Genomic DNA, 12,806 nt, shown 5'->3' with positions numbered 1-12,806 from the left:
AAGGTCCTTCTACTCTGATAAGGAATGATAGGATTTTCGTCAAAGTCAGAGTACAGTGTGCAACATTCATCCTTGTACCCTAGGCTCCCTCCGTTCTCTTGGGAGGAAGCACTTCCATCAAGCGGCCGCGGTGATATCAATAAATTATCGTCTGGGTCAACTTCTTTCACACTCACGAAGGAGTGATCAATTACTTGCAGTAATACACATAGTAATCAACATTCCAACTTTGCCGAAACCTGTCGGTTCTTCTCTGGAATCAGAGGCAACGGATTGGGCACAGGGGACGCGGTGCTTTACCGTTGAAGAACAAATGATGTTCCTTACTCATTAAAACACGGACTAAGCCACCCGTCACCATTAAATACAACAAACCCACGCAAAAAAGTTGATTTGACCCGGAAAGTGCATGGACCCTCTCCATACCTCGATAATTCAGAACATAGAACTCCATTGACAGAACATGGGGGTGGGAGACACCTCCCTTGGTCAGAATGTTGACCATAATGAAACGCAGGAGCTAGTGATGACCCGCAAGCATGAGATAAAATCGTCGCACTCGACAGGCTGTTGGGGTTTAATCCAGGCCGAATTATGTCTGAGAGACAACTGTTACTTGAACCGGTGTGACCCGCACTGACCCAGAAAATGGAAACAAGGAGGTTTAGTGGAAAAGTTCCATCTTCCTCATAAAAATGATTGCTGGAGCTGCAGGTCCGATCGTTTAAACTTTAGGCGTCCTCATCTCTTACCTCTTTATTAGCAGATTCAATTTTTGGCTGTGTGTCCATTTCTTGTTTGTGATTCAAAGTTTCCTCAACTCGTTATCCAGGATCCACTTCATTTTGACTGACATTCAGTGACAATGAGTAGGCACCCTGAAGTAGGAGGAGTCTTAATTAGTTGTCAACGCCCAGTCTTTAGCAGGATATCATAAACAAAAAATAAACCTCAGCTAAACAGACAAGCCGAAGAACATAACAAGAATGCAAGAGCGTCTTTACTGGAGCTGGCGGAGATATGTGTTGGCTTGTCATGAAAGAGATTGTGACAATTGAATCAGGGCTAATTATTCAAGGTCAAGGCCAGAAAAACACGTTCGCCCTCAGGATAAGTACCATTGTTTATAAAGTCAGTGCTAATGTCGTATATGACCCGTAATAAGATCAAAGAGATGATATCATGATACATGATATCATTACGCATCGTATTTTGCGCAGTGTACACGGGTGTTTGATTATAATGTCAGTACAATCATGGACATACAACAAGGTCCATGGCACAATCCATTATATACACGCGGAGAGCTACGGTTGTCGACACATAACTACATACTGTAACGCCTCACTGAGCCCAACGACTGAATATTCGCCTAATCCCCACGTGCTAATCCTACAAATCCCATCCAAATCCCATTCTCCACAGACGAATTAATCAATTATACAGAAGTCTGACGTTTACACAGAAAGGACCCCACCCCTGCCCAAGAGAGAGAGAGAGAGAGAGAGAGGAGGGGGCGGGGGAGCAGAAAAGAAAAACGGCAGGAAGAAAACTATTGTATGTCCTGCCTCCACTTTCTTCTACTCCTAAAGAACTACATGTACTATGCACTTTCGTCTGAGCCTATTACAAAGAACAGGATTATTTTCCAAAGCAATCATGGTATATACCGTTAACTTTAACGCTGTTGCACGTAGGTAAGTCTGTGAGGAATTACAAGTATTATGATACATGCAGATGCAAAATGTTTGAGTTGGGGTGGGGTGGGGGAGCGGGGAGGAGGCCGGAGCAGAGAAATATGAGAAGAAGGTGGGGGGGGGGGAGATATAAGCGTGTAATAATATGGAGCACGTTTTCTGGGTCTCATGGATAGAGAAACATGTGGCAACGAGCCCTCCAGAGTAAAGCATGGGAAGAAGGCAACAACTGAAGGCAAAGATAAAAGGGCCCGAATGTACAGTATACGTGACCCGACGGAACGGTAGACGTTTACAAGGAACAGGCCATGCCCCATGTCGATGTGTCGCTAAATGCCATCTGGTCTGGCCCTATACTACAGTCTTCTCTTCATTTTCCTCCTTTACATTAAACACCTGTAAATCTCACTTCTCCAATCATCCTTCGCGTAGAGGTAGCCTAATTCTTCTGTAGAGACAGCCACTGCAGGTCGACGGTGGATTAACCCCTTTCGTCACGAGTGTCAGAAAAATAAGAAAAATCTTATGAAATATATGAAAAGCATGGTTATTCTAAGAGGATTTCAAATTTTATTTGATTAAAATTGGTTTTGAAATGGCTAAGATGGCCAAATCAAAGCGACCCTAATAAAAGGTGGGACCCACCTTTTGTTAAGATCGCTTTGTTTTACTATGTTTTTGAACATCTCAGCCTTTTCAATACCGATTTTCATCAAATAAACTTTGAATTCCTTTTGAAATTGTATGCTCTTTAACATTTGATAAAATGGTTTCAAAGTATCTCACAAAAAAGTTAAAAGCTGAATCCTCGTCTCAACCAATACTATACCATCCCTTTAACATGCAGGGATTCAAGCGCGTTTGTCAAGACTCACCGAGTATTCAGCACAAAGGGGAAAAAAAGGATTGGGTCTGAGGATTCTTGCTTTGTACCAAGTCCTTGGTGCTATAATGAGTTTTCTTGACTCTTTGTGAGGCATCTTCTTCAATCCATAATCCTCGACGAATTTCGCCCCAAGAAGTTAAATTAGTGTGAAAAGGTGACATCTATAAGTACTCTGTTAAGAGTTAAGAACGTCCTATAACGGACCATATTCTTGTGAGGTTATTCCTTCTGTTATTGCATGGAGCTATAGCTCCATGGTTATTGTCAGCTTATCTAACTTCCCCTTTTGCGTTCGCATTTTGGAAAAAAAAATGAAATTCCACATCATATCAGATTACCTACGTGATGACTTGTTTGAAAGTTGATCGGGTGTGGCTAATACCTTCTAGAACTAACATTTGTTACAAATTAGCAGCTTGCTCGCTGGGTTGCGGTCTATGGAACGCCATTAAGGAAACAATACAAAATTCATTTCACTCCAGCCAATATTCATTTCACTTTTAACAAATACATTTCACTCACAAACATTGATTTTACTTTTTATAAAAATACATTTCACTTTTCACAAAAATACATTTCACTTTTACATACAGATTCATTTCACTTTTCACAAAAATACATTTCACTTTTACATAAAGATTCATTTCACTTTTCACAAAAATACATTTCACTTTTAAACACAAATTCATTTCACTCTTCACAAAAATACATTTCACTTTTACATAAAGATTCATTTCACTTTTACATAAAGATTCATTTCACTTTTCACAAAAATACATTTCACTTTTAAATACTTAAATTCATTTCACTCTTCACAAAAATACATTTCACTTTGGCGTACCATATCACTCAGACGAAACCATTTCACTGCGCTAAAACCATTTCACTCTGATAAAACCATTTCACTCCGATAAAAAAAAAAATACGTTCCTCTTTTTTCCCGGCCAAAAGGTGGCGCCAGTCTGAGAGGAGTCACAGTGCCATGGCACTAAGCACTGAGCTGAGGTGAGTGGCAGGCCAGCTGGCCGGCTGATGGCTATGCAGTACAGTTGTACCTAGATTTAGCGCGCTACGCTGGCGCGGAAGCGACGCGAGGCGAGCTAGCAGTCGACGGTCCTCGCCTCGGCCTCACTCGCTAATAGGGAGTTTTCGATTGGGTGAACGAGAAGGACGTGCCGCCGAGCGCAACCGTACGTCAAGGCGTCACGTCTGTACGTTGACCCGCTGCTAAAACACATTTCGATTTCGGGCGCCGGCGTCACGTCTCGTGGCGTGTGCAGGAGGCAACCAGGCCCTGTGCCTTGCGTGCATATAAGCGGAATTTGTGACTCGTTTCTGTACTTGTAATATTTGTTTTGTCTTTGACTAGCTGCGTATCCTGGGAGGAATTATGTGGATTTTAAAACATGATGCATGGTAAGACTACTAGGCAAATGCACTGCTGCACTAGCTAGGCCAAAAACAAAAGCACCAAAATCTGTTTGCGTACAGCATTACGTGTAAATGCATGTGTGGGACTACGGTAGGCAGTTGCAAAGTGCGAAACAGTGAAAACGGGCAAATAAAGTAGGTACCAGAGGCTGTAGTTTGTATGTCAGCGCTGCTGCTGTGACGTATCAAGATCATAAGCTTTCATGTAATTAGAATATAGATATTCTCTCGAAAGAAAAAGGAAAACAGGTGAACTGAGCACGGATTTCCCGAGAGTCATCGTGCTCTATCGCACGATACCCGAGAGGAGTGTGACGTCATAGCAAGGGTGGGTTGAGCGCGGCGCAACCGATTTGGGTGGACGGTGATAACCGGGGTTAACGCGTTCGAAATTTGTGCGATGAGCCGAGGGTCGACACTCGCGCATGCGCAGTACGTAAAAACTACGTCATAACAGGGTGACGCCTGGCTCAACGTGCAAATCGAAAAGTCCCTATTATGCACGCTCGTGCCGTTACATGCATACTACATCGAGAATTGAATCTACGCCTGACTTGCTGAATAATTAACGTGTGTTTTACAACGCTTTTCAACAGCGATGTTGTGGGGTAAGTTTGATGTCTGACTTCTTGTGATCGACATGCTATTTTTTCCGGTTCAAAATGAGTATTTTTTTGCCGTTTAAATAGTATCTCGAAGTTGACATAGTATTTTTCCCCTTTCAAAACATTCCCGTGTTTATAGCTGGCTGCTGACCCATCTAAAAAGGGGATTGATGTGACTTTTTGTTCATCAGGTCGGCAATACTTCGTGCTTTACGCAGATACCAAGATCGACGGTGCCCTAGAAGCATAACTTGTTAAAAATTAGGCCTGAAGATTGCATTTTTAGAGGCCAAATAATGTATTCTAGCCCTCCGGAAGGTCACGTGATCGCATCTAGTGCGGAAGGGGACTTTTTCGGACCGTAAATGCACCGTTGTTAACGATCTCTGCGGAGGTGCAGGTTCAGTCCCATATATTGAAATTAGCGTTGTTCATTCGCTCAATTGGAACTTCGTGATATCGTGTGTTGTGTACAGTGAGTCAGTGTAGGCCGGTGGCGGTAGGCCTACACAATTGTATGTGGCGATGGCAATTTGTAAATTTGAATTTACAACTTATTCACAAAAATTGTACAGTGTACAATTTGTATGCTGTCTATAATAAACAGGGTCTTAGTCTTCATCTCTTAGTAGTTAATTATTCTTCTGGTCAGTTTATTCTGTCTTTATTTGTTACAAACTCAAAAAGCTGCATCACTTTGGTGATCCCTCGCATTTATCCCCAAGTTGAATTATCCTTCGGGTTTATGCCAGGTTCAAGTGTGTGCGTGTGTGTCACACACAAACACACTGCTATAGCTTCTGACCACCCGAGCATTGAGAATTAAGGGTTTCTGGGACGAACACTGTACTAGGGTTTTCTATAGCTCAGTCGGTAGAGCACCGGTCTAGCAATCCGGAGGTCTCGGGTTCGAATCCCGATGGAATCCCATTTTCTTTGCTCACTTTTCCACTAGTAGTTAATTATTATATGATTTAGGCACCTACTCATCACTTTACAAAAGAGAACAGTATAGATTCGATATTATTATTATTATTAGTTTTTTCTTTCGCATGGAGAAAGAAGGCACAAGAGCGATTCTAGTATTTGATGTAAACATAAATTTTCATGACATGTTTAAGAGTTGACCCGGCTGCAAGTACCAGGCTATTTTAATTTTTCAAGTTGGTATACAGGTTGTCAGTAAATATAGAGATGTATTATTAGTCTTCCGCATCTACAATTTGTAACAATAAAGTTTACGAGGATGTCTGAATGAATGCAATTATTCTCAGAATAATATGAAGAGTTTGTTCGCAAAAACCGATAAGTCCATATTTGCCAAATGGAGATATTTGCGATTAAAGGTCAGGAAAAATAAAGAGAATACTAAGAAAATTTTTGCTTCTTTTGACCATAACTTCAAAAATGCCCTTTTTTATGTAGTGACCAATATCTCATTTAAAAGGTGTTATTTTGTACTTTATGACAGAGACCGTACTTGAAAATCTTCAAAAATGGACTTATCGGTTTTTGCGAACAGACTCTTCATATGTTTACCATAGTACAGTGCATGTCTGTAGTTTCTCTCTGCTTGAATTGGGGTTTACTCCAACATAATGTTTTCGGACATGTTATTGTGAATAATGGTTTATAATATCATCTATGATTAATTTTCTCTATTTGTGTCACATTGTATATGTAGGTATCCCCAGTACCTGACATCACACCGATGGAACATGCATATTTAAGGTGATTCTCTTTTCTGTGGCCTCCAGGAAAATCTGCATGACATAAACGAGAAGATCTACACTGTCAGTTCTATAGTGTATTTTGTTTTCTTGGATGCACACGTACCATTCAATCTCTGACAGATTTTTATCAAGGAGAGCAGTGCTGTTTTGCAAGCGCTGAGTGACTTCCTCACAAGAATAGAAACAACTGATTAGTACACCTGTCAACTTTTTCATTTCATTGAAAAACCTAGAGCAGTATGTGATCATGATAACCTACCTCAGAAAGGTGCTAAATATGTGATATGATACAATAGGAAGAATGAAGTTGATATACAATTGTAACATATTACAGTATGTTACTGTATATCAACTTCATTCATCTTTACGGTAACATTTTTAGTAAAGAGGATGTACGTGCTTTGAAAAGCACGGTTGTTGTAGTAAATGTGAAGTTCGACCATTACAGATACATCAATGTGTGGAACTATGCAAGATAGTATATGTTAAATTATGTGCATTTAAATTACTTTGGAGTTTGTACAGATGGCAGAATTATGAGCCCTGATTAAACTATCCTTCATGATATTCTTGATAAATGTTATGGAAGCAAGTACATTGTACAGTATGAAGTAGTATCTGGACGTACAGCCATTACTCGACAGGGGCATGTCTTGTTGCTGAAGGTATGAATTTAATTTGTACATCATCACTGAAGCACTATAAGAGGTTTAGTTAGTACATGTATGCATGTTTTATTGCTAATATTTTGGTTGTGACCCATTTCAGAAGAGGTTTCAAAGATGTAAGAATTCTGTTCGATCAGGAAGATACACAAGGTATGCCACCAAAAGGAATTGAACGGTCAAGAAGGGATAAGGAAGATGAAGATTTTGATGCAACAGTTAGATAGATGATACATTACATTAGTACTTCCCCCAAATCAACCAAAATTTTGAACATGTTCGCATTGAACGGGCATGCTCTTATTAGATACCTATAAAGTAAAATTGTGGACCTTGTGAAAGGTAAGATGAGCAGATTTTTATAACACCTGGGGGGTTTCATGTTGGCCTGTAGTCTACCCCAGGGTTGTCGAGTGTTGTTACTGGTAAGGGGTTCGAATACACATTTGTATCATTCACTCAGTTATAACCATGAAGAGAGTGACACACAGATATTTTAAATGTGTATGATACTGCTTGTGTACATGTACTGTACATGTGTATTCAGTTGACAGAGATGTTGGGATGATTAGTTTGCCTTTTGACATTTCAGATAAGATTATATACAGTCAATGCTAAAGTTGGGAATGAAAGATTTCTTCACATAGATGTTTTGCAAGATGCTATAAGGCCAAATCTAATCTGTCTGCTTCGATTTCCAGTAATATTGATGTTTTAAAGTTACTTTAGATTTTTTATCTGTTTAGTTTCCAGTAAGTGTACTTCATACATTGGCGGATCCAGTTAGGACCGCAACTGGCGCACGCCCCCCTTTATTTTTTGTTTGAACAAAAGAAATTAAAAGAAAAAAATGGGGGGAGGGGTGCATACGCCCCCCTTTATTTTTGTTTAAACAAAAGAAATTAAAAGAAAAAAATGGGGGAGGGGTGCATGCGCCCCCCTTTAATTTTGTAAACGCGTCCCCTCTTTACGCAATTCCTGGATCCGCCCCTGCTTCATATGTAGTATGTACACTTCTGAATTGTTGATGCAGCTGCCAGTTCATGTGTTTGAAACATTGGCAGTGTGACCAATAGATACATTGTACTTGCCTTCAAAGTATTTAAGGGCATATGTACACCTTCAAAACATTCTCTGCTGTTTGGACTGTCGATGAAGTTTATATATTTTGTACATGTTTCATTTTGATTCCAGTAAGTACACTTCATATGTATACATGTACACCTTCAAATTGCTCTTGCAGCTGCCAGTTTACTGTCACCCTCTATTCATGTGTGTGAAACCTTGGCGATGTGAATACTATAGTAGATACATGTATGTGTACCTGCCTTCAGAGTACTCAAAGGCATTTGTACACCCTCAAACATTCATGCATTTTGAACTATTAATGAAGTTATCTCTGTACATGTATCATTTGAGTGAAACCTTGCCAAAGTGTAGATGGCATGTAATTTACAGAGTATTGCCTCAAAACATTTGTGGTATTCTTGCTTGACTTTATTCACTTACATAACATTCAAGCCATATTCACAACTGTTTCATGTTTGTGCAACATCGGTATCAGTATAGTTTGTTTATTGTCAGTGTCAAAATTTGCCGGCATTTTATTTGTACAGATCTGCTCCATACAATGTAGCTCTGCAATTGTTCAAACTACCTGGTACATTCATTTGCTCTTGTCTTATTACTGAGCTTCACCAGAAGATTTTTTTTTTTTTTTGTTGTTGAAATGTTCACTGTACATCAGTGTCGTAGTCAAGACAGACTGATCCTATTCGCGTTCCTCCATGTACTCACAGGACTGATGACAGTTGTACCTTTCGCAGGTCTCTTACATGCCACTTGGCTGGAGACTGAGTCCAATACCACCACCAAAAAATAAATTAAAAATAATTAATACAGTAAATTGATGAATAAATAAATGAGAGTTATAAATAAAAAAAAATAAAATGATCTAAAACTGCATTTGACTATACTGCTAAAAAGAAGATAAAACTGTAGACTGCTTATGCAGCTCTTACTTTAGGTATTATTTTTTGTTGTTGTTATGTGTGTGATACATTGTCATGAAGATTGGTGGATACCTTGAAACGTAACTGCAATGTAGTTCTTTCAACACTTACATGTAATAAATATATATATATATATATATATATGGAGATGTATATACATTTATAAAGAAAAAAAACTTGTGGATTGTGCTCCTTTTTCTGTTGTTATTAATGAAAAAAAAAGGTATTTTATTAATTGATGAGATAATGTAAATTTCTCTGCCTAGTTAGGTAGGCCTATAGTAATAGAGTGAAGTAATGTAGTGAAGTCCTTGGGATCAACAGCTTTCTTTTGTTATATCAAAATGTTGTTATAACCAAGCATGTAAAAAAAAAAGTGGATAATGTAAGCGGAATTTCGATATAATGTAGCTGTGTTCACTTTAGCGGAGTGAACGGTATAAGTAGTGGTTATAATGTATTTGAGTGGATGCTTAGGATGCTTTGAATTGAGAGAGAGTGATGTGAATGATTGATGGCAGAATGAAACTGAGAATCAGACACTTCCTGTTGACGAAATCAGAAGGGTGGACAAAAGCAAACAAAACAAACATACATTGTATTATGAATAACAAGAACAAGACATATGATCAAAAAAAGAGAGGGAGAGAGAGGGAGGCCCAGCAAGAGGCTGTAGACTATTAGTACGTAATGTCTAATGACAGACACAAGTACAGTATATCACAGCTAGACGCTCGAAACTGACCACGTGTATTTACGCTGGGGTCGCTCATACAGTAACACACACGTACAAAGGCATCGAGGGCACACGTCAATTTCTATATGTGGGACAGTACAGTACTTCGCGATTTCGTGCCGAGAAAAAAAGGAATGACATCCCTATGATATCAGCTGGCTGCTGACCCATCTACAAATCATCACATTACACTTTTAGGTATCATCTTAAAGCTGAATAAAATTCCTTTTACATGATATAACTTTTGTTGGTGCCCCACGATGAAAAAGAAGACTTTTAGGAGAATTTTAGAAGAATATCTGTATCCATTATTTCCGGAACATCTGCAATTAGTTAGCGACGAAGTTGATAATCTTTCATGTCATTCTTGGAAAAATCAACAAGATAGCATCCAAGTTTTAACCTTTACCTATCAAATAAAAGAAAAATCATGTGAAAACGTAATTCAGTGACCAAGATATGAGCATTTCAAAACGATTCTCCAATCGCGCTCTCTATGACTTGCGGGGTCAACTCGCGTGCGAGGACTTGGATATTCTAGACGGGTTTTTTCGGGCTTGCCGACTGACTGGCTACTCAGTAAATCTAGGTACTGCATGCATAGCCAGCCGGTCAGCTGGCCGGCTACTCACCTCAGCTCAGTGCTAACAAAGTGTCATGGCACTGTGACTCCTCTCAGACTGGCGCCACCTTTTGGCCGGGAAAAAAGAGGAACGTATTTTTTTGTATCAGAGTGAAATGGTTTTATCAGAGTGAAATGGTTTTAGCGCAGTGAAATGGTTTCGTCTGAGTGATATGGTACGCCAAAGTGAAATGTATTTTTGTGAAGAGTGAAATGAATTTGTATCTAATAGTGAAATGTATTTTTATGAAAAGTGAAATGAATCTTTATGTAAAAGTGAAATGTATTTTTGTGAAAAGTGAAATGAATTTTAATTCAAAAGTGAAATGTATTTTTGTGAAAAGTGAGATGCGGTTTAATGCAAAAGTGAAATGTATTTTTGTGAAAAGTGAAATGAATTTTAATTTAAAAGTGAAATGTATTATTGTGAAAAGTGAAATGTATTTTTATAAAAAGTAAAATCAATGTTTGTGAGTGAAATGTATTTGTTAAAAGTGAAATGAATATTGGCTGGAGTGAAATGAATTTTGTATTGTTTCCTTAATGGCGTTCCATAGCGGTCTGATAAACCGGTTCCTTTCGAATGTCTCCATCCATTGTTCGACATCACAGTAGGGAGTTACTGCGTGCAGCTTTCAATCATCATGCATTACAACCACTGTGCCAAGGGACCGGCGCCAAGAGATACATATCAAGGGGGTTGGGGGGGGGGGGGAGATATTCACACTATAGCAGTAATAAGAATCAAACAACAAGGAGGATAACATTAGCAAAACATGCACTCACGCAAACACACATGATAGAAGAACGAAAAAAAAAACCTTAACAAAACAAATACAAAAAACCAATATGTTCAGAGTAATCCCCACGACATTCTGTTTGCAAACTATATAGGCGTACTATGGAAGAATGTACTTTTTTGAAGGAAAGATATTATTCAGAGGGGTGAAGGTTCAGGTGCGAGTTTCTTCACTTTGTCTCTTTTTGGTTCCCCTTTTCCGACATGTTTGTTAATTTACAGATCAGCAGTTGCGATCTTAACAAATGTAATTTGTAGACTAGAGGGAGACAAAGTGAAGAAACTCGCACCTGAATGTACTTTTTTGTTAGTAATGATTTCCATCCGGAATAGATGTAGACCTACATGTAGATAATAACAGTCATGAAGTTGCTTTGAATTATATACCATGTACTACATGCATCAAATCAGAATGATCCATATCAAATACGTGTACATACTTTCCATCACATCTCACTAAAACGATGTGTGAGTGGTGTGTGTACTTCAAACACGTAGATTCACACATTTTCACTGACAGCCAAATCCTGCTGACAACAGGCCTTGGTGGATCCTTGTTTATATGGGATGGAGTGTAGAATGAAGATGAATGATGACTCTATACAAGATGTAGCTGGCCTCGACGCAAATTGGTATACACAGTACTTGGAGTGGTCACTGTACAAGACTCACTTCGAGACGCCTTGGACTCTCGTGATGTTGGTGTCTGCCCAGGGAGACGGCCATCCCCCTGCATGGTCATTTTGTTATACTAATGCCAGTTATTGTAATATTACTCGTGCTTGATATGACATGTTAAATCAAATAGAGATCTTCCACTCTGCAATTTGAGCACATAATCATGGTGGGCATAAAATTATTAAAGGCACCGCTCCGCTATTACGTAACACTCATTCTCTAATCTCCCTATCTTATATCTATAGATTTACAAGTTTAACTCTGTACATTAATATTTCGATTGCGCCTTGTCATTACAAAAACTCGTCAGGAAACATATTTCAAAAGTCCATTCATACAATCACTTTGCAAAAGACTAATAAATAACGTCTTTCGTTTTTGTTTTTGTTTTTTTTTTTTTCAATATGGACATGGTGGGTAAAAAAAAAAAAAAAAAAAAACACGTCTTGTCCAAGGACGTAGAAGCACCGGACTGGTTTCGAACTCGGGTCCTTAGACTGAGAGTCAGGAGTCTTTTCCAATATGCCACAGTGCGCCTACATAGAGCGTTTTGTATGTACAGGCTGTAGACTTTTATGAAACACCATGGAAATGGCAATCCAAATCAAAACACATCGAAATAGACCAAGCCCCACACTCTCGACTCTACGCTAATCGAGCCAGATGTCGCATGTTCGTGGGATACTGGCGGAGCCAAATTTGAGAGGGATTCGAAGCATGAGACCCCATTTTACCCCCCTTTTATCTTCCGACACACGAAGGCGGGAATGTTTCGCCGCGCGGGGAATGCCCTGCACTATTCATGCAATTATCTAAATCGTACGAAAGTTCTTTAGATCTTCTTTAATAATATCGCGAACCGTTTATCATCGGCTTAACTCATCTCCATGGAAACAAACCCTTGGAGATGGAAACCCGAGCCTTTACTCCCGATAAAAATCA

General features: G+C 39.2%; 1 protein-coding gene and 1 non-coding gene across 2 annotated transcripts in view; one reads left to right on the top strand and one right to left on the bottom strand.

Moving 5' to 3' along the window:
• LOC140233049 (cytochrome P450 27C1-like) overlaps window positions 1-12,806 on the bottom strand; it is a 66,288-nt gene that overhangs the window by 36,375 nt on the left and 17,107 nt on the right. The window lies entirely within an intron of this gene.
• Window positions 5,473-5,547, top strand: Trnaa-agc (transfer RNA alanine (anticodon AGC)). The gene has a single exon. It is a non-coding gene; the product is annotated as a tRNA-Ala (tRNA).

The sequence above is a fragment of the Diadema setosum genome, chromosome 9, assembly GCF_964275005.1.
Source record: "Diadema setosum chromosome 9, eeDiaSeto1, whole genome shotgun sequence".
NCBI lineage: Eukaryota > Metazoa > Echinodermata > Echinoidea > Diadematoida > Diadematidae > Diadema > Diadema setosum.
The sequence above is the reverse complement of the archived record's forward strand: the minus strand, read 5'-3'. Positions and strand labels throughout refer to the sequence as shown.